Here is a 26,655-nt window from a genome sequence, read left to right as displayed (position 1 = left end):
AGGGAAAAGGGAATAAAAAAAATGATGGGGTCATTGAGGGTTAATAAGGGGCTAGAATGTGTTTTTTCGTTATATTTTTTTATTTATACTTGACCATTTATAAATGAAAGCTATTATATTAATTGTCAATAATAAATGAATGAAGAGAGTACTCCCATCAGTTGGGTCTCCCTGTCATAATCTCCTCTATTCCTGTCTATCTGAATGTTTTTGGTGTTGGAGGGATGGTGGGAACCCCTCATAATGGGCACAGCGTGTGTACAGACCCAGGAACTCAGCACAGGGATGGTGGGAACCCCTCATAATGGGCACAGCAGGTGTACAGATCTGGGAACTCAGCACAGGGATGGTGGGAACCCCTCATAAATGGCACAGCAGATGTACAGACCCAGGAATTCAGCACAGGGATGGTGGGAACCCCTCATAATGGGCACAGCAGGTGTACAGACCCGGGAACTCAACACAGGGATGTTGGGAATCCCTCATAATGGACACAGCAGGTGTACAGACCCGGGAACTCCACCCAGGGATGGTGGGAACCCCTCATAATGGGCACAGCAGGTGTACAGACCCGGGAACTCACCGCAGGGATGGTGGGAACCCCTCATAATGGGCACAGCAGATGTACAGACCCAGGAATTCAGCACAGGGATGGTGGGAACCCCTCATAATGGGCACAGCAGGTGTACAGACTCAGGAACTCAACATAGGGATGTTGGGAATCCCTCATAATGGGCACAGCAGGTGTACAGACCCGGGAACTCAGCACAGGGATGGTGGGAACCCCACATAATGGGAACAGCAGGTATACAGACCTGGGAACTCAGCACAGGGATGGCGGGAACCCCTCATAATGGGCACAGTGGGTGTACAGACCTGGGAACTCACCGCAGGGGTGGCGGGAACCCCTCATAATGGGCACAGTGAGTGTACAGACCCGGGAACTCAGCACAGGGATGGTGGGAACCCCTCATAATGGGCACAGTGGATGTACAGACCCGGGAACTCAGCATAGGGATGGTGGGAACCCCTCATAATGGGCACAGCAGATGTACAGACCCAGGAGCTCAGCACAGGGATGGAGGGAACCCCTCATAATGGGCACAGCGGGTGTACAGATTAAATTGGACATCAATCCATCAGCAGCGAGACAAAAGCTCCATTAGCCAAGTGGTGAGCCACAGATAGTGACAGTTTCAACTGACCCAAGTGAACGGGTTTTTTATCCTATTCGGTTGATCTGGTATTTTTCATGGCCTCACATAAATGATTTACATGGGTGCCAAAAACACCATAGATCAACCATGTTCGATTGATTGTTTTTGACACAACTGATCAACACGGGGCATTCGAAACTGATCGCTGATTGCTCGGCCATTTTCAATGTCCAGTTTAATTCAGCGCTTGATTGTTGAATTGAATATCGGTCACTTGGTTCCATGTATGACCCCCGTAACACTGACCTACAGGCCCCTTTCACATGTGCGGACCGTTGAGATCCGCCTGTCAGTTTTTTCAGGCGGGTCTGAACGGTCACTCCATACAGCTCTATGGAGCGTCGGATGTCAGCGGTGACGTGTCTGCTAACATCCCATCCGCCCCGATCCGCTCCGCAAAATCCAGATGGATACAAACCCTATTTTCCATCCGTCTGGCGGTCCGCAATCACCCGATCCCCCCATAGGGGAGAGCGGACTCTCTGACGGGTCCGTCTCTGCACTAGTCATCCGCCGGCTCAGCGGGGATCAATGGAGCGATCCCCCGCTGACCAAGCGGTGGAGTAAAAACGGATCCGTAAGTCTGAAAGGGTAACACTAAACAGGAGGGCAGGACAGAGAGAGAAACCAAATCACAAAGTAAACAAGTTTCAATGGCCAAAAACCGCCACTAGATGGCAGCACAGAACATTAGTAACCTGATAGCGTTAAATACAAACTAAAAGAAACATTGTATAAACATCGTGTTACATCCTCAGCCTTTCATTTTTTTTTGTTAATTCAGCCAACTGAGACATCGCCTAGCAAAAATAGAAATCGGCGCCTTTGTGAAATACGCGATGTGTTAAATCACCGATTCCGCCAGCCAACAATAAATACATTGAGGAAACGGCTAGTAAATCCCCCCGGGGGGGAGGGGGGGGGGGGGGGCTGACAGCTAAAAGGCGCAATTCATTAAAGCGGCGGGTCGCCGGAGAATTCACTCCGGAGGCCGCAGTGCATTTTCCCGTCCTGATTGGAATGAATGGAGATTGTCATTACAATGTGACCCTTCCCTCAACCTGCCCCCTCTTCCCTTTTTGTTCGGCCGGCTCCCCCTTTGTGCGCCGTTTCCAGTCTTCGCTCTCAGCGTTTCCCGGACGCCCCAATAAAGTTCGTCTCCACGTCTTGCCTCACGTCCAGTCCCCGGCCGGGGGGGGGTCACGGCGGTGGCAGGCGGGACAATGGCTCAGGTTGTTTGATGGTGGGAACACAATGGCTCCTGTCATGCGGGGCTAATGGCAGGAATAACCTTCCCAGCGGCGGTGGGAAGATTGTGTACACAGCCCGGGGGGGGGGGGGGGGGGGGGTGACCACAATTTATGGCCTTTCCTCCGCCTGTTGCTGGTCTCTAGGAGCCTCAGCGGGTATTTCGTCCGCAGCCTCGGCGCTGCTCCCGCGCTGACCTCTGGAATCCTCCAAGACAAGAATCCAACCTCATTTTACAGAACAGTTTTGGCTCAGCACTTAGATCCGCGCCTGTGCGCAGAGGTTGTCATGAATCGACGCGCTTTTCCTTTGTGCGTTAACATGCGCCTTTGAATTTAGAATTTGGAGTGGGATGGGGGTTAACAGCTATTGACCAGGGCATGTTAATGCAACTCTGTTATATGCGACTTCATACATTGCCCAAGACCTATATGGGCCCCTGAAACGCACTGCAGCTCTGTTCACATGCGGGAGCGTGCGCAACATCTTCCATGGTTCTGCATCATACAAAGACCCGTGTTTGTATTGTAGGTGCCCTGCGGTGCCTTTCAGTCTTAGGCTGCAGTCGCACCTGCGTGTTTTTGTTAAATTGGGCATTTTTGCATGTGTTTACAAAACAATCCAAAAACGCGTCGGAGCACTGATAGTGGCACTGATGGGAGTGCATTATACAGAACAGACTCTGCACAGGGGGCACTGATAGTGGCACTGATGGGAATACATTATACGGCACAGACTTTGCACAGGGGGCACTGATGGCGCCACTGATGGGGACAGACTTTGCACAGGGGGCACTGATGGCGCCACTGATGGGAATACATTATACAGGACAGAAGGCACTGATGGGGACAGACTGTACAGGGGCACTGATGGCGGCACTGATGGGGACAGACTTTGCACAGGGGGCAATGATAGTGGCACTGATGGGAATACATTATACGGGACAGACTTGGCACAGGGGGCACTGATGGTGCCACTGATGTGGACAGACTTTGCACAGGGGGCACTGATGGTGGCACTAATAGGAATACATTATACAGGACAGACAGCACAGAAGGCACTGATAGCGGCACTGATGGGGGCTGACTCTGTACAGGGGGCACTGATGGCGGCACTGATGGGGATAGACTTTGCACAGGGGGGCACGGATGACAGCACTGATGGGGACAGACTCTGTACAGGGTGCACTGATGGCGGCACTGATGGGGACAGACTTTGCACAGGGGGCACTGATGGTGGCACTGATGGGGACAGACTCTGTACAGGGGGCACTGATGGCGGCACTGATGGGGACAGACTTTGCACAGGGGGCACTGATGGCAGCACTGATGGGGACAGACTTTGCACAGGGGGCACTGATGGCGGCACTGATGGGGACAGACTTTGCACAGGGGGCACTGATGGCGACACTGATGGGGGCAGACTCTGTACAGGGGGCACTGATGGCGGCACTGATGGGAATACATTATACAGGACAGACGGCACAGAAGGCAGTGATAGCGGCACTGATGGGGACAGACTCTGTACAGGGGGCACTGATGGCGGCACTGATGAGGATAGACTTTGCACAGGTGGCACTGATGGCGGCACTGATGGGAATACATTATACAGGACAGACGGCACAGAAGGCAGTGATAGCGGCACTGATGGGGACAGACTCTGTACAGGGGGCACTGATGGCGGCACTGATGAGGATAGACTTTGCACAGGTGGCACTGATGGCGGCACTGATGGGAATACATTATACAGGACAGACGGCACAGAAGGTAGTGATAGCGGCACTGATGGGGACAGACTTTGCACAGGGGGCACTGATGGGGATACATTATACAGGACAGACAGCACAGAAAGCACTGATAGCGGCACTGATGGGGGCTGACTCTGTACAGGGGGCACTGATGGCGGCACTGATGAGGATAGACTTTGCACGGGGGCACTGATGGGAATACATTATACAGGACAGACGGCACAGAGGGTAGTGATAGCGGCACTGATGGGGACAGACTCTGTACAGGGGGCACTGATGCGAATACATTATATGGGACAGACTCAGCATGTGGGGCGCTGATTGCGGCACTGATGGAAGTACATTATATACAGTATCTCACAGAAGTAAGTACACCCCTCACATTTTTGTAAATATTTTATTCTATCTTTTCATGTGACAACACTGAAGAAATGACACTTGTCTACAATGTAAAGTAGTGAGTGTACAGCTTGTATAACAGTGTAAATTTCCCGTCCCCTCAAAATAACTCAACACACAGCCATTCATGTCTAAACCGCTGGCAACAAAAGTGAGTACACCCCTAAGTGAAAATGTCCAAATTGGGCCCAAAGTGTAAATTCACAGGTTGCAACTGGAGTCCTCTTCCCCTCCTCCATAATGACATCACGGAGCTGGTGGATGTTGGAGACCTTGCACTCCTCCACCTTCTGTTTGAGGATGCCCCACAGATGATCAATAGGGTTTAGGTCTGGAGACATGCTTGGCCAGTCCATCACCTTTACCCTCAGCTTCTTTAGCAAGGCAGTGGTCATCTTGGAGGTGTGTTTGGGGTGGTTATCATGTTGGAATACTGCCCTGCGGCCCAGTCTCTGAAGGGAGCGGATCATGCTCTGCTTCAGTATGTCACAGTACATGTTGGCATTCATGATTCCCTCAATGATCTGTAGCCCCCCAGTGCCGGCAGCACTCATGTAGCCCCAGACCATGACACTGCCACCACCATGCTTGACTGTAGGCAAGACACACTTGTCTTTGTCCTCCTCACCTGGTTGCCGCCACACACGCTTGTCACCATCTGACCCAAATAAAGCGGGAGTCCGCCATTTTTTTTTTTTTAAAGCCAGCAGCTACAAATACAGCAGCTGCTGACTTTTAAAATGATGACACTTACCCGCCCAGCGCACCCGCGATGTCGGCACCCGAAGCCGATCTCTCGATCGTCTCTCGGGTGCTGACGCCGCCATCTTGGGTATGGGAATCAGGAAGTGGAGCCTTTCATTTCCCGGTTCCCTACTGCGCATGCGCGAATCGTGCTGCGCAATAAGGATGGACCCGTTGCCTCTGGGATCTGTGTTTTTCCCAGCAGGCAGCGGGGGACTTTCGGAAAGGGGCGTAGATCTACGCCCCTTTCCGCAGAGAGCTATCCTGGAAGTGGGTGCAGTTACCTGGATTATCCAGGTAACTGCACCCCCTCCCCCCTGAAAGGTGCCAATTGTGGCGCCAGAGGGGGGGAGGGTTCCAATGAGCGGAAGGTCCACTTTAGGGTGGACCTCCGCTTAAGTTTATCTTGGTCTCATCAGCCCACAGGACATGGTTCCAGTAATCCATGTCCTTAGTCTGCTTGTCTTCAGTAAACTGTTTGCAGGCTTTCTTGTGCATCATCTTTAGAAGAGGCTTCCTTCTGGGATGACAGCCATGCAGACCAATTTGATGCAGTGTGCGGTGTATGGTCTGAGCACTGACAGGCTGACCCCCCCACCCCTGCAACCTCTGCAGCAATGCTGGCAGCACTCATACGTCTATTTCCCTAAGACAACCTCTGGATATGACAGTGAGCACGTGACCTCAACTTCTTTGGTGGACCATGGCGAGGCCTATTCTGAGTGGAACCTGTCCTGTTATACCGAAGTATGGTCTTGGCCGCAGTGCTGCAGCTCAGTTTCAGGGTCTTGGCAATCTTCTTATAGCCTAGGCCATCTTTATATAGAGCAACAATTCTTTTTTTTTTCAGATCCTCAGAGAGTTCCTTGCCAGGAGGTGCCATGTTGAGCTTCCAGTGACCAGTATGAGAGAGTGAGAGCGATAACACCAAATTTAACACACCTGCTCCCCATTCACACCTGAGACCTTGTAACACTAACGAGTCACATGACACCGGGGAGGGAAAATGGCTAATTGGGTCCAATTTGGACATTTTCACTTAGGGGTGTACTCACTTTTGTTGCCAGCGGTTTAGACATTAATAGCTGTGTGTTGAGTTATTTTGATGGGACGGCAAATTTACACTGTTATACAAGCTGTACACTCACTACTTTACATTGTAGACAAGTGTCATTTCTTCAGTGTTGTCACATGAAAGGATAGAAGAAAATATTTACACAAATGTGAGGGGTGTACTCACTTTTGTGAGATACTGTATATATATATATATATATATATATATATATACACATAGCGGTACTGATATATTCTGGTTGTATTTTCTGTGGCGGTGGATTTTGGCGATGCGGAGACGTGGGTCCGCTCCTTCCCCTCCCCCTATGAGGACCTCTGTGGAGGAGAGCCTGGTTTAACTCATCTGATGCCACCGTGTCCCCTCGGTTGTCAAGGAAACTCGAAGGGGTTTAAGAAGCATGAGGGGGGGGGGGGGGGGGGTGAAGAAAACTCTTTGCAGCAACACCCCCTCCCCGCTTGTGTCAGGATGCTGAGTAGAAAGGAATCCTCCGGAGCCCCGTCTGTGCGTCCTGCCATCCTTGGTCCTTCGCGGCGACCCCTTGGCCCTCCCTATGCCACAGTGCCAGCCGGAGCATCAGGAGCCAATCCGCCCGGAATTACTACCAGACGAACAACGTGCGTTTCCTGCCCCCCCGACCCCCCCTCCCACCAGTCATATCCTGACATTTCCACCTGCTGGACGGCGGTGAGATTCCCGCGTCTGCCACCAGAGGCTGTAGCCAATCCCACGTCGCCGCCGTTCTTTGTTCTAAGAAGACGCTCGCCTAAAATGTACGGGCTTCCTTCCAGAATCATCTATTGGCACACGCATTGCCACCGCCAAAACCTGCGTGCAAAAATTAAGGGTCGAGTTTAATCAATTTTCCCCCCGAAAAAAAATCTGTAAAAAAAAATTTATTTTTTCCTTTGAAAAAATTAGCTCAACAAAAATGTTAAAAAAAAATTTTGGGGCGCAAAAGATGGCGGAATGTACCTGTATACCACAACGCAATGCCAACCCCACAACCCGCTGTGTTCAGTACTATGGGTCATTCAGCATTCATAGCAGAGCGTTTGATGAACGCAAACAAAAAGCGCGCAATCACCAAACATGCCAAAAGCGCGCAATCACCAAACATGCCAAAAGCGCGCAATCACCAGACATGCCGAAAGTGCACAATCGCCAAACATGCCGAAAGTGCACGATCTCCAAACATGCCGAAAGCGCACAATCACCAAACATGCCGAAAGTACGCAATCACCAAACATGCCGAAAGCGCGCAATCGCCAAACATGCCGAAAGCGCGCAATCACCAAACATGCCGAAAGTGCGCACGATCACCAGACATGGCAAAAGCGCGCAATCACCAAACATGCCGAAAGCGCACAATCACCAAACATGCCGAAAGCGCACAATCACCAAACATGGCGAAAGCGCGCAATCGCCAAACACGCCGAAAGTGCGCAATCACTAAACACGCCGAAAGTGCACAATCACCAAACATGCCAAAAGCGCGCAATCACCAAACATGCCGAAAGCGCGCAATCACCAAACATGCCAAAAGCGTGCAATCACCAAACATGACGAAAGCGCTCAATCACTAAACATGCCAAAAGCGTGCAATCACCAAACATGCCGAAAGTGTGCAATCGCCAAACATTGCAAAAACGTGCAATCGCCATACATGCCGAAAGCGCGCAATCACAAAACATGCCGAAAGTGCGCACTGCGCTTGTAGCGACATTCTTTGTTATTGGGACCCCAAATGCAGCAAGTAGATGCACATTTTTTTTGAATGCATCAAAATGTGCGATGAGGATGTCAAATGCACAAAAAGCTCAACGTCCGGAAGGGACGGGAGATACATGGAGACATTTGTCATGTGTAGAGCAGCCCATAGAAATGAATGGAGGTCCCTCTATACATGCAGAGCGAAAACATGTGCAAAAACATTCATTCACAAAATGCATAGTGTGAGCCTACAGCACAGAAAAGGGCAGTGACCAATGTCCCCTTACATGGGTGGTCAGTGTAGAAGTGATCCCTTACATGGGTGGTCAGTGTAGAAGTGTCCCTTGCATTGGTGGTCAGTGTAAAAGTGTCCCCTTACATTGGTGGTCAGTTTAGAGGTGACCCCTTACATTGGTGGTCGGTTTAGAGGTGACCCCTTACATTGGTGGTCTGTGTAAAAGTGACCCCTTATACTGGTGATCAGTGTAAGAGTAACCCTTTGCATTGGTGGTCAGTTTGGAGTTGACTCCTTACATTGGTGGTCAGTTTAGAGGTGACCCCTTACATGGGTGGTCTGTGTAAAAGTGTCCCCTTACATTGGTGGTCAGTGTAGAAGTGACCCCTTACATTGGTGGTCAGTGTAGAAGTGACCCCTTACATTGGTGGTCAGTGTAGAAGTGTGCCCTTACATTGGTGGTCAGTGTAGAAGTGTCCCCTTACATTGGTGGTCAGTGTAGAAGTGACCCCTTACATTGGTGGTCAGTGTAGAAGTGACCCCTTAAATTGGTGGTCAGTGTAGAAGTGACCCCTTACATTGATGGTCAGTGTAGAAGTGACCCCTTACATTGATGGTCAGTGTAGAAGTGACCCCTTACATTGATGGTCAGTGTAGAAGTGACCCCTTACATTGGTGGCCAGTGTAGAAGTGACCCCTTACATTGGTCGTCAGTGTAGAAGTGTCCCCTTACATTGATGGTCAGTGTAGAAGTGACCCCTTACATTGGTGGTCAGTGTAGAAGTGTCCCCTTACATTGGTGGTCAGTGTAGAAGTGTCCCCTTACATTGGTGGTCAGTGTAGAAGTGACCCCTTACATTGGTGGTCAGTGTAGAAGTGTCCCCTTACATTGGTGGTCAGTGTAGAAGTGTCCCCTTACATTGGTGGTCAGTGTAGAAGTGACCCCTTACATTGGTGGTCAGTGTAGAAGTGACCCCTTACATTGGTGGTCGGTGTAGAAGTGACCCCTTAAATTGGTGGTCAGTGTAGAAGTGACCCCTTACATTGATGGTCAGTGTAGAAGTGACCCCTTACATTGATGGTCAGTGTAGAAGTGACCCCTTACATTGGTGGTCAGTGTAGAAGTGTCCCCTTACATTGGTGGTCAGTGTAGAAGTGTCCCCTTACATTGGTGGTCAGTGTAGAAGTGACCCTTTACATTGGTGGTCAGTGTAGAAGTGTCCCCTTACATTGGTGGTCAGTGTAGAAGTGTCCCCTTACATTGGTGGTCAGTGTAGAAGTGACCCCTTACATTGGTGGTCAGTGTAGAAGTGACCCCTTACATTGGTGGTCAGTGTAGAAGTGTCCCCTTACATTGGTAGTCAGTGTAGAAGTGTCCCCTTACATTGGTGGTCAGTGTAGAAGTGTCCCCTTACATTGGTGGTCAGTGTAGGAGTGTCCCTTTACATTGGTGGTCAGTGTAGAAGTGACCCCTTACATTGGTGGTCAGTGTAGGTGGGAGACTCGTTCACCATTTAGAAGGACCCCTTTGTTGTAATACACCACATACAGGAGAGTGGGGTCTGCACTATACGATGGTCACCTCTTCACTAGAATCTGCATAAAATAAATTATTTTTTCCCTTTTTGTCCCTTTGAAAGGGTTTTGTTATATCAGTTCAGCAACTGCAAAAGAAACCTGTTGATCCTCCTGCCAAAAATCCAGGAAGCTGATAACGTTCTGTTCTGTGTGGACTGCAGAACACCTCCCCTCTATCCTTATTAGATGAGGAAAGGGGAGGGGCCAACGCTGCTCCTCTATGGATACAGTACAATAAGCGAGCGTTGTCACCCTTAGGACAGGAAGTGTCAGGATCGAACGGTGAAAAGGGAAATGAGAACGAATGAAAAAGGACTGTGTGATATCTTTAGTTCTTGGGATTAGATACAATGTACAGTGCTATGGTATATGTCAGAGCTATATACTCTTCATTATCAGGACATTCTAAACACCCGAAGAGAGCCAATTAGAAACCCCAATATGCCCAATAAAGGTGAGACTCCATCTCATCTCATTACACCTCCTCCTCTCTTCTGATCCTTTGTCACATGTTAGTACTGCTGATCTCCTGCAGCTTCTTTGGGGCAACTTCCCATCTAGTGGTGACTGCATGGCATTTCTGAGGCTGGGTTTTCTGATAACGAGTCTCTGGAGTCAGAGGAGAACAGACCACGTAGTCAGAGGAGACCTAACCTCAGAGTCAGAGGAGAACAGTCCCCGGAGTCAGAGGAGAACAGTCCCCAGAGTCAGAGGGGAACAGTCCCTGGAGTCAGAGGAGAACAGTCCCCGGAGTCAGAGGAGAACAGTCCCCGGAGTCAGAGGGGAACAGTCCCAGGGCCAGAGGAGAGCAGACCCCGGAGTCAGAGGAGAACAGTCCCCGGAGTCAGAGGAGAACAGTCCCCGGAGTCAGAGGGGAACAGTCCCAGGGCCAGAGGAGAACAGACCACGTAGTCAGAGGAGACCTAACCTCAGAGTCAGAGGAGAACAGTCCCCAGAGTCAGAGGGGAACAGTCCCTGGAGTCAGAGGAGAACAGTCCCCGGAGTCAGAGGAGAACAGTCCCCGGAGTCAGAGGAGAACAGTCCCCGGAGTCAGAGGGGAACAGTCCCAGGGCCAGAGGAGAGCAGACCCCGGAGTCAGAGGAGAACAGTTCCCGGGGCCAGAGGAGAACAGTCCCTGGAGTCAGAGGGGAACAGTCGCCGGAGTCAGAGGAGAACAGTTCCCGGAGCCAGAGGAGAACAGTCCCCGGAGTCAGAGGAGAACAGTTCCCGGAGTCAGAGGAGAACAGTCCCCGGAGTCAGAGGAGAACAGTTCCCGGAGCCAGAGGAGAACAGTCCCCGGAGTCAGAGGAGAACAGTCCCCGGAGTCAGAGGAGAACAGTCCCTGGAGTCAGAGGGGAACAGTCCCTGGAGTAAGAGGAGAACAGTTCCCGGGGCCAGAGGAGAACAGTCCCTGGAGTCAGAGGGGAACAGTCCCTGGAGTCAGAGGGGAACAGTCCCCGGGGCCAGAGGAGAACAGTCCCGGGGGCCAGAGGAGAGCAGACCCTGGGGTCAGAGGAGAACAGTCCCCGGAGTCAGAGGAGAACAGTCCCCGGGGCCAGAGGAGAACAGTTCCCGGAGTCAGAGGAGAACAGTTCACAGAGTCAGAGGAGAACAGTCCCTGGGGCCAGAGGAGAACAGTCCCCAGGGCCAGAGGAGAGCAGACCCTGAGGTCAGAGGAGAACAGTTCCCGGGGGCCAGAGGAGAACAGTTCCCGGAGTCAGAGGAGAACAGTCCCCGTGGTCAGAGGAGAACAGTCCCCAGAGTCAGAGGAGAACAATTCCCAGGGTCAGAGGAGAACAGTCCCCAGGGTCAGAGGAGAACAGTTCCCAGGGTCAAAGGAGAACAGTCCCCGGAGTCAGAGGAGAACAGTCTCCGGAGTCAGAGGAGAACAGTCCCCAAAGTCAGAGGAGAACAGTTCCCAGAGTCAGAGTAGAACAGTCCCCAGAGTCAGAGGAGAACAGTCCCCGGAGTCAGAGAAGAACAGTTCCCGGAGTCATAGTAGAACAGTCCCCGGAGTCAGAGGAGAACAGTCCCCGGGGTCAGAGGAGAACAGTCCTCGGAGTCAGAGTAGAACAGTCTCCAGAGTCAGAGTAGAACAGTCCCCAGAGTGAGAGGAGAACAGTCCCCGGAGTCAGAGGAGAACAGTCCCCAGAGTCAGAGGAGAACAGTCCTGGGGTCAGAGGGGAACAGTCCCCGGAGTCAGAGGAGAACAGTCCTTGGAGTCAGAGGAGAACAGTCCCCGGAGTCAGAGGAGAACAATCCCCAGAGTCAGAGGAGAACAGTCCCCTGGGTCAGAGGAGAACAGTCCCCGGAGTCAGAGGAGAACAGTCCCCGGAGTCAGAGGAGAACAGTCTCCAGAGTCAGAGGAGAACAGTCCCTGGAGTCAGAGGAGAACAGTCCCCGGAGTCAGAGGAGAACAGTCCCCAGAGTCAGAGGAGAATAGTCCCCAGAGTCAGAGTAGAACAGTCCCCAGAGTCAGAGTAGAACAGTCCCTGGAGTCAGACGAGAACAGTCCTCGGAGTCAGAGGAGAACAGTCCTCAGAGTCAGAGGAAAACAGTCCCCAGAGTCAGGGAAGAACAGTCCCTGGAGTCAGAAGAGAACAGTCCCCAGAGTCAGGGAAGAACAGTCCCTAGAGTCAGAAGAGAACAGTCCCCAGAGTCAGGGAAGAACTGTCCCTGGAGTCAGAGGAGAACAGTCCCCAGAGTCAGGGAAGAACAGTCTCTGGAGTCAGAAGAGAACAGTCCCCAGAGTCAGGGAAGAACAGTCCCTGAAGTCGGAGGAGAACAGTCCCCAGAGTCAGGGAAGAACAGTCCCCGGAGTCAGAGGAGAACAATCTCCGGAGTCAGAGGAGAAGAGTCCCCGGTGTCAGGGAAGAACAGTCCCTGGAGTCAGAGAAGAACAGTCCCCGGAGTCAAAGTAGAACAGTCCCTGGAGTCAGAGTCGATCAGTCCCCAGAGTCAGAGGAGAACAGTCCCCGAAGTCAGAGGAGAACAGTCCCCGGAGCCAGAGGAGAACAGTACCCGGGGCCAAAGGAGAACAGTCCCTGGGGTCAGAGGAGAACAGTCCCTGGGGTCAGAGGAGAACAGTCCCGGAGTCAGAGGAGAACAGTCCCCAGAGTCAGGGCAGAACAGTCCCCGGAGTCAGAGGGGAGCAGTCTCTGGAGTCAGGGGAGAACAGTCCCCGGAGTCAGGGGAGAACAGTCCCTGGAGTCAGGGGAGAACAGTCTGATCTAATTATTTTCTCTTCCCACAGACTGATCGTGTTTGAATTTTCCAAATCTCATCATTTGTCATGTGTTTAGTACTATATATTTCAGGATCAGAGGGGAAGAGGAGTCATAGTTCCGGTTCTATGAAGCACAATATACAGACGCATGCTCAGCTTCCCAACCCAGAAGGCCGAATCACCAACCAGGAAAGGCTCAGCACAGGGAGATCCAGGCTGCACACAAACAGCGCCCCCTCTCTGTTCACCTGGGTAATGAGCAGGGCTGTAGGGGAAGTACCTGCCCTCTACAATTAACTCCTCCTGACCTTTTCCCAGGCTGATTGTCTACAACTTTTAAAAGGTGGGACAGGGAAGCTGAGAGCAGGAGAAGGAAGGGAAGGGTGGAAATGGAAGGGAAAGGCAAGGGAGGGGTAGGAGTAAGAGAGACGGGGAATAGAGGCAAAGGCAGAGAAAGAAGGGAAGGAGAGAGAAGGGACGGATAGGGAAGAGCAGGTTAGAGAACAGCAGGGAAGGAAGGAAAGAGCAGGGAAGGAGAGAAAAGAGCAGAGAGGGAAGGGAAGAAGTGGAAACTGAAAGGCAGGGGAGGAGAAAATTTAGAAAAGGAGAAAATAAGAAAGGAGTGGACATTGAAGGGCAGAGACAACAGGAGAAGGAATGGAAGGACATGGGCACTGGGAGAGGAAAGGAGAGGACAGGAGGTGCGAGGGAAGGGTAGGGACCACAGGAGAGGAAAGGGGAGGGCAGCAGAAGAGAAGGAAGGGCAGGGACAGCAGGAGAGGAAAGGGGAGGGCAGGAAAAGGGGAAACGGGAGAGAGGGGCAGGGGCAGCAGGAGAGGAAAGGGCAGGACAGGAAAAGGGAGAGCAGGGCAGAGACAGCAGGAGAGGAAAGGGGAGGGCAGGAGAAGAGAGGGAAAGGCAGAGACAGCAGGAGAGGAAAGGGGAGAGCAGGAGAAGGGAGAGAAGGGCATGAGAAGAGAGGGAAGGGCAGGAACAGCGGGAGAGGAAAGGGGAGGGCAGGAGAAGAGAGGGAAAGGCAGAGACAGCAGGAGAGGAAAGGGGAGAGCAGGAGAAGGGAGAGAAGGGCATGAGAAGAGAGGGAAGGGCAGGAACAGCGGGAGAGGAAAGGGGAGAGCAGGAGAAGAGAGGGAAGGGCAGAGACAGCAGGAGAGGAAAGGGGAGGGCAGGAGAAGGGAGAGAAGGGCATGAGAAGAGAGGGAAGGGCAGGAACAGTGGGAGAGGAAAGGGGAGGGCAGGAAAAGGGAGGGGAGGGCAGGGACAGCAGTAGAGGAAAGGGGAGGGCAGGAGAAGAGAGGGAAGGGCAGGGACAGCAGGAGAGGAAAGGGGATGACAGCCAAAGGGAGCAGAGGGCAGGGACAGCGGGAGAGGAAAAGGGAAAAGGCAAGAGAAGGGAGGGAAGAGCAGGGACAGCGGAAGAGGACATAGAGATAGGAGGTAAGGGCAGGGGCACATTGGGAGAGGAAAGGGGAGGGCAGAAGAAAGGAGGGAAGGGCAGGTACAGCAGGAGAGGAAAGGGGAGGACAGGAGAAAAGTGGGAAGGGCAGGGACACTTCAGGAGAGCAAAGGGGAGGACAGAAGGGAGGGAAGGGCAGGAACAGCAGGAGAAGAAAGGGATGGGCAGGAGAAGGGAGAGAAGGGCAGGGACAGTGGGAGGTAAAAGGGAAGGGCAGAAAAGAGCAGGCAAGGAGAGGGAATGAAAAGACAGGAAGACATAAAAAGCAGGAAGAGAAAGTCAGAGTAAAGGGAAGGGTAGGGATGGTAAATCAAGTGCAGGAAAAGGGAGAGAAGGGCGAAGAAGTGGAAGACAGGAGGAGAGGAAAGGAATAGATAGGACAGAGAAGGGAAGTAAAGTTCAGTGAAGGGTGTGAAAAGGGAGCGCAGGAAAAGAGAGGGAAGGGAAGGAGAGAGCAGGAAAGAGAATGGGGGGGGGGGGGGGGCAAGTAAGAATGAACGGAAATTGAAGGTTGACAAGGAACAAAACCACCTTTATCTACAAATATAATAGTGCACATGTTTAAATTTGCTCCCCTATCAATGTCCATATGAACACAATCAGGTGTTTGTGAATTGTAGTGCCGGCCCCTGTTCTGCCCGGCAGGTATATTTTATGTATTTTATGCATTCCTGGAATTGAACTTGCCGGGTACGTGTTCTGCCCGGCAGCTTTGTGTATCTCTCTGCTCTCTCTTCAGGTCTTTGTGTGTAAATATTTTGTGTCATTCCTGTACAAAGACGATAAGAAATGATTTCCGCCATCCTGCCAGCTAGAACAGCGTGGGTGAACTGGCAGGTATTGTTAATAAGAAGGCTCTGCGCTCACCAGGCATGCGCTGTCGCTGAGCGGTTCCCACCGAGCACCTGCCCCCCCCCCTTCTGCGGGCATTGTGTCTAGTCCTCCCCTGGCAGTGTGATTGTGCAGCCCCCTGGCCTGAGGAGCTGACAGTCCATTCATGTCCCTGAGCCTTTCCGAGCGGCATTCAGCACTGTCCCCTCCTCCCCTCACTCCAGCAGAGCAGAATAAAGAGGCGGCAGAACAATACAAACCCGCGTGCTTCTCACACACACATAAAGTTTCAGCGTGAGCGAGGGGGAAAACCTTCCCCCCCTGGACCCTCAGCCTCCGTCCTTCCAGAAGTCACCCCCGGGGATCATGGCACCTCCGTGCAGCTCCTGGACAAAGTTTGGATGTCGGTGGCGGATGCAGCGTGGCGTCTGGGGGCTGAAAAGATGGTGAAACGGCTGGACCACCCCGCAGCAGCAGCAGGTGCGGCATTGAGAGGCCAAACGCCCCCCCGAGAGACTGAAGGCCACCTCGCCGCCACCTCTTATGAAGGAGTCCGCCACGGCGGACGCACAACCCTCCGATCTCAAGGTAATTTCTGATTCAGCATGCGGTGTTGTCCTGATTTACTGCTGATTTGTTTTTTATTTTGTGAAATATTATTCAAATTGTTGTTCCAAAAATTATTTAAAAATCACAAATGGTGCAAAATCTTACAAAATAGATACAAAATTGGTACAAAGGATACAAAATAGATACAAAATTGGTACAAAGGATACAAAATAGGTACAAAAGATACAAAATAGGTACAAAATTGGTACAAAATTGGTACAAAGGATACAAAATAAATCCAAAATTGGTACAAAGGATACAAAATAGGTACAAAAGATACAAAATAGGTACAAAATTGGTACAAAGGATACAAAATAAATACAAAATTGGTACAAAGGATACAAAATAGATACAAAATTGGTACAAAAGATACAAAATAAATACAAAATTGGTACAAAGGATACAAAACAGATACAAAAATGTATATAAATATTACAAAATAGATAAAAAAATGTTACAAAATGGATACAAATGTTGCAAAATACATACAAAAATGTTACAAAAATGTAAACAAATGTTGGAAAATAAATACAAAAATGTGATAAAAATGTACACAAATGTTACAAAATAGATACAAAAATTTTACAAAATTGATACAAGTGTTGCAAAATAGATACAAATGTTACAAAATAGATACAAACATGGTGCAAAAATGAATACAAATGTTACAAAATAGATACAAAAATGGTACAAAATGGATACAAATGTTGCAAAAATAGATACAAAATATTACAAAAATTGATACAAATGTTGCAAAAATAGATACACGTGTTACAATAGATACAAAAATGTTACAACAATTGATACACATGTTACAAAATAGATACAAACACGTTACAAAATTGATACAAATGTTACAAAAATGTTACAAAATGGAAACAAATGTTGCAAAAATAGATGCAAATGTTACAAAATAGATACAAACATGTTACAAAAATTGATACAACTGTTACAAAATGGATACAAATGTTGCGAAATAGATATAAAAATGTTAGAAAAATGTATACAGATATCACAAAATAGATACAAACATGTTACAAAAATTGATACAAATGTTACAAAATAGATACAAATGTTGCAAATCTGTAACAAGAAAACACAAATGCCATTCAATTCCCGTCTTGCAGAGATAAACGCACGATGACAAGCCTGCGCTGTGACATTTTACAACAAAGGCTTTTCTTTTCCTTTTTGGGCTTTTCCGTTTCATGACAAAATGTATATTTTCCAATGGCGATTGTGCAAAACGTGCCCGTCTACCAACATGTCTGCGCCCAGGTTGGCACCATAACGGGCATGCAGCATACATGTGGCTGCTGCATGGTTATGCAAATGAGCGACACCCCCCCCACCCCCTCGTGACACACCCCCCTCCGCTCATTCACACAAACTCTGCGGCAATCTGTCACTCCACGGCTTTCTCCGAAAATTCTTCTGCTGCTCCTATTGGTCGCCATCTGTCGCCAGAGACAGCGCTGGGGTGAGGAGTAGCCGGATTTCCGATTTGGGTCGGCGTTATTTGTCTGCGGGGGTCCCTTGGTGCGGCGCTGCGGAGGATCCTGCGTGTAGTAAGTGATGAATGGTCGGCGGGATGACAAGGGAGATGTAAACAAGTTTTTGAAAGTCTCGTCTGGAGTCAGCGGGGAAGGCGATTGGCTGGAGGCGCTTCGTGGTGGGTCTTGGGGGAGGGGGGGTAATTATACAATGTGCAATGTCCTGAGTACCGTGTGACTGCGCCATGGCGGAAGCTGCACTGTGCTCTGGCGGGTACAACGTTTTTCAATGTCATCGTTTTTGGTGAGGATTGTTCGCCCCTCCCCAAGAACGATTGGTCAAAACAATTCAGTCCGATACCCCAGACGGAAATCAGTGGATGCAGAAGGATTGGTGATTTATTATGAATTCAGCTCCATCAATAAACTCCTTTCCTCGTCTCATCAATATCTGTCATTGAAAATGCCCGAGCTTACCATACATGGTACAATCGGACTATAAAATCTCTACAATCTCATTTAGGGTCCCCATACACATTACAATCGGACTATAAAATCTCTACAATCTCATTTAAGTTCCCCATACACATTACAATCTGACTGTAAAATCTCTGTACAATATCATGTGATAGGAGGACCTACCTAACCTATCCAATAAATTTGTATCCAATCAGGCAGGCTCTTGTACTACATTGTTGGTAGATCTAGAGGAGATGGTACAATCAGATTGTAATGTGTGCTGCGGGTTTAGGATTTACCAAAACTTTGTATTAGGAGAACTTACCTAAACGACACAATCGATTTTGTATCCAATTAAGTTGACCAGACACTATACAATCTGGTTGTACAATCTCCTATAGATCCACACTGACTATGCCATGCTGCGGCGCGCCGGATTCGATACAAAATGGACGGATTGTTTAGGTTGGTCCTCCTATACATAATTTGGAGATGGTACAATCAGATTGTATGCTGTATGGCCAGCTTTACACTACATAGTTGTTGGTAGATCTAAAGGAGATTTTACAATCAGATTGTACAGTGTGTGGTGAGCGTTAGTGTGGCTACTTAAACATATCACTATGCACAGTGCGGCCAATCTGAAAAAAGTTGCAATGGAAAATCTTGTGATTGGATTGTAAGGTGTATGGGCAGCTGACAGATCCGGGCATTTGGTCATATTGCTGGCTGAGGTGTTTCTGGTATCATGTCTGTGGGAAGGCAGTCAGGGAAGCTGAGTGAGTCCTAGAAGGGAGCTGTATAGGAGGCAATGAGGGGTCCTTGATTGAGGCTGTGAGGGAAGGGTTGAGGGAGGCTGTCAGTGAAGCTGAGTGAGACCTAGACTTAGGTTGTATAGGAGGCTGTGTAAGAGGCCTTGACTGATGCTGTGCGGGAGGCTGTGTGCACGGCTGTCAGTGAGGCTGTGAGGGAAGCTGGATGGGTGGGGGTGAGAAAGGCTGGGAGGGAAGCAGAGTGGGGTGTAGAAGGAGGCTGTATGTGAGGCTGTCCATGAAGCTGAGTGAGGCCTAGAAGGAGGCTGTATGTGAGGCAGTGAGGGAGGCCTTGATTGAGGCTGTGTGTAAGGCTGTGATGGAGGCTGTTGATGAGGCTGTGGGGGAAGCTTGGAGGGGGAGGCCGCGACGGAGGCTCAGAGTAAGCAGCACGAGGCATAGAAGGAGGCTGTATGTGAAGCAGTGAGGAAGGCCTTGATTGAGGCTGTGAGGGAGGCTGTCAGTGAAGCTGAGTGAGTCCTAGATGGAGGCAGTGAGGGAGGCTGTCAGTGAAGCTGAGTGAGTCCTAGATGGAGGCAGTGAGGGAGGCCTTGATTGAGGCCTTGAGGGAGGCTGTCAGTGAGGCTGAGTGAGACCTAGACTTAGGCTGTATAGGAGGCTGTGTGGGAGGCCTTGACTGACGCTGTGAGGGAGGCTGTGTTCACGGCTGTCATGGAGGCTGTCAGTGAGGCTGTGAGGGAAACTGGAGGGGTGGAGGTGGCGAGGGAGGCTGAGAGTGAAGCAGAGTGGGGTGTAGAAGGAGGCTGTATGTGAGGCAGTGAGGGAGGTCTTGATTGAGGCTGTGATGGAGGCCATCAGCGAAGCTGTGGGGGAAGCTGGAGGGGGGTTGGGGGGAGGCAATGAGGGGGGTGGTGAGGGAGGCTGTATGTGAGGCAGTGAAGGAGGCTGTCAGTGAAGCTGAGTGAGGCCTAGAAGTAAGCTGTATGTGAGGCAGGGAGGGAGGCCTTGACTGAGCCTGTGTGTAAGGCTGTGATGGAGGCTGTCGGTGAGACTGTAAGGGAAGCTTGGAGGGGGAGGCAGTGAGGGAGGCTGGGAGTAAGCAGAGTGAAGCATAGAAAGAGGCTGTATGTGAGGCAATGAGGGAGGCCTTGATTGAGGTTGTGATTTAAGCGGAAGGGGGGTTGGGGGAGGCAATGAGAGAGGCGGTGAAGGAAGTTGTGTGTGTGACATTGAGGGAGGCTGTCAGTGAAGCTGAGTGAGGCAGTGCAGGAGGCTGTGTGCAAGGCTGTGGAGGCTGTCAGACTGCAAGGGAAGCTGGGAGGGAGGTGGTGAAGTAGGCTGGGAGTGAAGCAGAGGGAGCTGTATGTGAGGCAGTGATGGAGGCTGTTAGTGAAGCTAAGTGAGGCCTAGAAGGAGGCTGTATGTGAGGCATTGAGGGAGGCCTTGATTGAAGCTGTGATGGAGGCTGTGTGTGAAGAGGTGAGGGAGGCTGTATATGAGGCAGGAAGGCTGTGAGGGAGTCTCGGAGTGAAGCTGTGAGTGAGGCTGCATGTGAGGCAGTGAAGCTGTCAGTGAGGTGGAGAAGCAGTGAAGCAGGATGAGTGAGGTGGTGAGGGAGGCTTTATGGGAGGCCATAGGGAAAGCTGTGTGGGTCAGGGCTGTAGGGGGAGGCTGTGAATCCCTCAGATCTATAAATCACATTGAGTTGTTGGTGGATCATCCATGGTCCCTCAGCACCTATACGGTCTCCTGTAGAGGGAAGGCGATCCCCCCAGTACTTGCTGTTGACCGGTCACAAGTGTCACGTAGAAGGAATGTCATGTACAAAGCTCGGTCCTCACACAAAGAGAATGGAGAGAATAGGCTGGAGGAGTATAAAGGAATTCCAGGGACAAAGCTGTCTGTTTGTAGCACTTGGGTGAATCCAGGGACACTTCATCAGATCCATCACACATTCACCAAAAACATTCCCAGGATTTATAAATGGAGAAATGTGCGGGGTGGAAGTAGTGAATGTGTGGCAGATACCTCCTGGAAATCCCACCATGATCTCCTTAGATGATGGATCCCATTGGACAGCACGGCGCAACAACAGCGAATAAGCGGCTAGAGAATGTTTATATTCGTCCTTCTTATAAATTAGGATTTTGTTTATTGTTTGAAAGAACTAATTAGATTAGTGATTCTCAACCAGGGTTCCTCCAGAGGTTGTAGGGGTTCCTTCAGCATTGGGCCATTTCTGCCTCTCAGATAAGTTCCCACTGACTCCATTGATCTCTTTGGCTATCTGTAAGGAGAAAATTCTTCCCAATGACCACAAGTGTAAGGACCATTCTTCCTACTGACCATCACACTAATGTATCATGAGTTGTAGATTTCTAATTTTTAGCAGGGGGTTCCCCGAGACCGGAGAACTATTTCAAGGGTTCCTCTGTGTTGAAAAGGTTGAGAAAGGCTGGGTTAGATGGTTTAGGGGACAGACAGAGGCTGAGTTCTTCATTCTGCAGGTCTATGGACGTGTTTGTGGACATAAGCCCTTGTACACACGGTCGGAGAATCCGTCGGAATGTGTCCTATCAGACCGTGTCATCGGATAATCTGACTGTGTGTGGTATGCATCGGACTGATTCCGTCGGAATATCCGTCGGACCCAATTTTCCAACATGTTGGAAATATTTCCCGACCAACTGGGCCGATCGGACATACTCCGATCATGTGTAGAGAATTTTGATCGGACCAAGTGTCACGCATGCTCAAATCAAATTCCTACATCAAAGCTATTGGCTACTAGCCTGAACGTAGTCCCATCGTAACGAAATTACGTCATCACGTTCTGAAAGATCGGATTTTTTCGCCAACTTTGTCCGACCGTGTGTGTGCAACAGTTTCGGACAAAATCCGACGGATTTGGTTGTGAAAATCTCCGACCGTTTCTACAGGGGCTAAGAGAATGTTCGTCCAATCTGACTGTTTATGGCCAGATTGGTTAACAATATCTATAGCCTGTAGGCTCTTTGTGGGTTAGGCCAGTGATGGCGAACCTTGGCATTCCAGATGTTTTGGAACTACATTTCCCATCTGCAGTGTAGTGGAGCATCATGGGAAATGTAGTTCCAAAACATCTGGGGTGCCAAGGTTCTCCATCACTGGGTTAGGCCTTCTCAACAATCTGCTTGGATTGACGTAGGATATTCTCGCTCTGAGATAGCGTGGTGCTCCAGTGCCCGTCCTAAATGCCACACCACCATTACAGAGGCTGGCGGTGGGATTGGGCGAACAAGGCTGTCTTTCAGTAACCATGAACCCTACTGTGATAAAAAGTGTTCATCAACGCCGTTTGCTTTCCTTCCTTCCTTTGAAAAATTCTCTCTCCATGGCAGCCTGCCAAGCTGCACCTGGATTGGTGGATCAGCACTGTTGTTGATCTGTGTAGCCGTACGGTGCACATTCAGTGCGGGTAAAAAAACATAATCCTGCATTTGTACTGGGTGGTATAACTGGTGCTACCAACGACCCATGTCTGTCCCATGTCTGACCGGTTACATAGTGACATAGTTTGGACTTGTGTCAATGGGCAATGGAGGCTTGCTTTTGATATCAGTTTTGCATGCTCCAGGGATCATTCAGAATTTATTTACAGCTGCATTTGATCTGCTTCTGACCTGCATTTGATTTGCATTTTACCTCCTACTGACCTGTATTTGACCTGCAGTTGACCTTCTTTTGGCCTGCCGTTTATCTCCTGAACTGCATTTGACTTGGAGTTGACTTCTTTCTGACCTGCATTTAACCTGAACTTGACTTGAATTTGACTGCAGTTAATCTCCTTCTGCCCTGATGTTGACCTCCTATTGACCTGTGTTTGACCTGCAGTTGATCTCCTCCGGCTTGTCGGACACAGTCCTGGTGACCTGGTTGCTTTTTGTCCATTGTGGACTCTGATATGCTTTTACCATCCAATTGTTTGTGAGTATGTTTCCTTCTTTTTGATTTTAATAAATAGTACTTGGGTAATGCGCAATGGTGGTGCGCCCTCTCCTTATTCTTTTACAGTCTGCCTCTAAATATGTTAGGACTACCCACCATACCTGCTTTACGGGTTGGTCCCTCCCACAGCCCTCTTCTAAATTTATAGGGTCTACTGATTAAGCCCATTTTATAGGTTGGTCCCATCCAAGCTCCACCTCTAAATATACAGGGATTGCCCATCATAGCTACCTTTTGGGTTAATTCCACTCAGCTTTTACCTCTAAAAATATGTGGCTGCCTGTTATCCATTACAGGTTGGTTCCACCCAATGCTTGCCTCTATATAAAAGGGGACTGCCCACTCGTGGCCCCAGTCCCCTCCCAAAACACTTTTTTTTTTAGTTACTATGCATGTGCTATAACTCTAATAAACATGGCCCAACACACATTTGGCTGGACAGTGGGACAGAGTGGAGAGAAGGCCAAGATGCGGGACTGTCCCGACAAATCCGGGACAGTTGGCATGTACAACTTAAGCATGGGTAAGGTGCTAATGGGACTTTATTTTGCATTCCTGTACAAGTCTAGGGGAACTTGTAAACCCCACTTGAAGCATTTCATATAGAGGTCAACTGCAAGTCTGAAGGAGGTCCATGTACGTTAAGTGTACCTCTCAATTAATTCGGACATATGAATGTTGCAATTTGTGCTCCATATAATTGATATAATTGCATATTTTGTGGGCGCATGCAATATGCCCACGTCACCTCCTCACCTACATTTTTAATCCTAAAAATGCATTGCATGCGATTGCAAGGTAGTCGCAGCACAGCCCCATCCACTTGAAAGTGGCGGGTTCGGGGGTAGTATCACATTCTGCATGCTTTCGAATATCACTTTTATGAGGAGCTTCCCTTTCAAAAAGTGAAGATGACTACACGGGATTATTTACGAAGAACAATGTTTCTCAACTCCACCCCTTGAGTACCCCCAACAGGTCATGTTTTCAGGATTTCCCTCCTGAAACGGCTGTGGTAGTTACTAAGGCAGTGAAAGTGATCAAATCACCTGCGCAAAATAATGGCAAGCCTGAAAACATGACCTGTTTGGGGTATTAGAGGACTGGAGTTGAGAATCATTGCTCTAGAACAGTTCTACATGAGTGCTAAGACCAGAAATATTAAGGATCCTGCCCAACATTTGTAGGTTGAATCAGGGCCATTTTTAAGGCAGGGCAAAAGGGGCAGCTGCCCTGGGCTCTGTCATTGTTTTGGGGCCCAAAGCAGCTGCCTCATACTTGCCAACTATCCTAGTTTAAATTCCCTCGCCCCTTGAGGTTTTAGTCCTGTGCTGTGTCCCGATATCTCAGTGTGAAGTGCTGCTACTAATGCTGCCCAGCTCTGCCCTATTGTTGTGTACAGATGACTCACCTGCAGACCCTGTGTTTACATGTAAATTACCAACATTCATATGTAAATAGAGGCGGCCGGCGGCATTGATATGTATATCATGCCCCCCTGAGGTCATATCCACAGTAATCTCTAGCAACCAATCAACAAGCAGAAATCATGTGCTGTAACCTCTAGCAACTAACCAGTGAGCTGTAATGTGTTTTATAACCTCTAGCAACCAGTCAGTGAGCAGTAATGATACACTGCAACCTCTGGCAACCAATCGCAATAGCTGCCTGATCTGATTCAGTAATCTGATTTCGAGTCTAGCTGCTATTTATTGTATGTCTCAGAGCAGGTGGAGAGCGAAACTGCATGGGGAGGGGGGCACCAAGAAAAGTTTTTCCCAGGGTCCAATCAATATTAAAGACAGCCCTGGGTTGAATCTTCACACAGATATTATACCGTGTATTTTATTTTACAAATAGACAATGAATACAGGACACCGAGAACTTGGGGTCATCTAAGGACACAGCGGCAGTTGACTTCTTTCAGGCAATCTCTCTCTGATTGAAACTTTAGCTGAAGCTGTAAGGAGGAAGGGGGCGTGGTCACTGCTATGTAGAGGAGGGGACAATGTTCTGGAAGGGGTAGGGTCTCTTTGCTCACTCATTCATTTGTGTGTGCTAATTCCAACTTGAGCTATTGAGCTTTATAATGGCTGGCCTTGTAGTACAGAATGTTAGTAGACAACAGAAACTGTGTTAAGGAAGAGAGTGCTCCACCTACTGCCTGAATGAAAGAATGCTGAATATTTATTCTAACTAGTCCAAAAAAAATGGCAAAAATCTTTATTCATAGTCTTGCCCATAATAGACCACAAAAGGAAATATGTAGAATTCCGCTATACATGCCTCTAAGATGGATCGGAGACAGAATTCTGATAGGGAGCAATAGGCAGAGAAATGTGTGATCCTCTGTGATGTTCGTCTCCAGACTCGGGCAATGCCCAATCTGTGATCCTCCTCCCTTGACTCATGCAGGGAACAATCTGTGATCCTTGTCCTCTAACTCGGGCAATGAGCAACCTGTAATCCTCATCCCCTGACTTGCACAATGAGCAATCTGTGATCCTTGTCCTCTGACTCAGGCCATGGGCAACGTATGATGCTTGTCCTTTGACTCAGGCTTTGGGCAATCTGTGATCCTTGTCCTCTGACTCAGGCCATGAGCAATATGTGATCCTTGTCCCTTGACTCAGGCCATGAGCAATCCATGATGCTTGTCCTCTGACTCAGGCCATGAGCAATCTGTGATCCTTGTCCCATGACTCAGGCCAAGAGCAATATGTGATCCTTGTCCCTTGACTCATGCTATGAGCAATCTGTGATCCTTGTCCTCTGACTCAGGCCAAGAGCAATATGTGATCCTTGTCCCTTGACTCATGCTATGAGCAATCTGTGATCCTTGTCCTCTGACTCAGGCTATGAGCAATCTGTGATCCTTGTCCCTTGACTCAGGCTATGAGCAATCTGTGATCCTTGTCCTCTGACTCAGGCCAAGAGCAATATGTGATCCTTGTCCCTTGACTCATGCTATGAGCAATCTGTGATCCTTGTCCTCTGACTCAGGCCAAGAGCAATATGTGATCCTTGTCCCTTGACTCATGCTATGAGCAATCTGTGATCCTTGTCCTCTGACTCAGGCTATGAGCAATCTGTGATCCTTGTCCCTTGACTCATGCTATGAGCAATCTGTGATCCTTGTCCCTTGACTCATGCTATGAGCAATCTGTGATCCTTGTCCTCTGACTCAGGCTATGAGCAATCTGTGATCCTTGTCCCTTGACTCAGGCTATGAGCAATCTGTTATCCTTTTCTTCTGGCTCAGGCCATGGGCTACGTATGATCCTTGTCTCTTGACTCATGCTATGAGCAATCTGTGATCCTTGTCCTCTGACCCAGGCTTTGGGCAATCTGTGATCTTGGTCCTTTGACTCAGGCCATGGGCAATCTATTATCCTTGTCCTCTGACTCAGGCCATGAGCAATCTGTGATCCTTGTCCCTTGACTCAGGCCATGAGCAATCTGTGATCCTTGTCCTCTGACTCAGGCCATGAGCAATCTGTGATCCTTGTCCTCTGACTCAGGCCATGAGCAATATGTGATCCTTGTCCCATGACTCAGGCCATGAGCAATCTGTCATCCTTGTCCTCTGACTCAGGCCATGAGCAATCTGTGATCCTTGTCCCTTGACTCAGGCCATGAGCAATATGTGATCCTTGTCCCATGACTCAGCCCATGAGCAATCCATGATCCTTGTCCTCTGACTCAGGCCATGAGCAATCTGTGATCCTTGTCCCATGACTCAGGCCATGAGCAATCCATGATGCTTGTCCTCTGACTCAGGCCATGAGCAATATGTGATCCTTGTCCCATGACTCATGCTATGAGCAATCTGTGATCCTTGTCCTCTGAC

The 26,655-nt window shown here is 49.5% G+C and overlaps 1 protein-coding gene across 6 annotated transcripts in view; it reads left to right on the top strand.

Annotated features, from left to right (window-relative positions):
* The window catches only part of LOC143997680 (microtubule-actin cross-linking factor 1, isoforms 6/7-like), a 214,700-nt gene that overhangs the window by 20,711 nt on the left and 167,334 nt on the right, over positions 1-26,655 (top strand). The window contains exon 1 of one of the 6 annotated variants that reach the window (XM_077493432.1): positions 15,576-16,072. The exons of 2 other annotated variants lie outside the window; for them this stretch is intronic. The gene's annotated coding sequence lies outside the window, so the exon portion shown is untranslated. Of the gene's footprint in view, positions 1-15,575; positions 16,073-17,534; positions 17,662-26,655 lie in introns of those variants that run through there. 3 more of the 6 variants (XM_077493429.1, XM_077493427.1, XM_077493428.1) reach the window with 3 other exon arrangements.

The sequence above is a fragment of the Lithobates pipiens genome, unplaced genomic scaffold (genome assembly GCF_037356315.1).
Source record: "Lithobates pipiens isolate NorthernLeopardFrog02 unplaced genomic scaffold, aLitPip1_a1.2 Scaffold_19, whole genome shotgun sequence".
NCBI classification, from domain to species: domain Eukaryota; kingdom Metazoa; phylum Chordata; class Amphibia; order Anura; family Ranidae; genus Lithobates; species Lithobates pipiens.
This window is presented reverse-complemented; position numbering and strand designations above follow the sequence as displayed.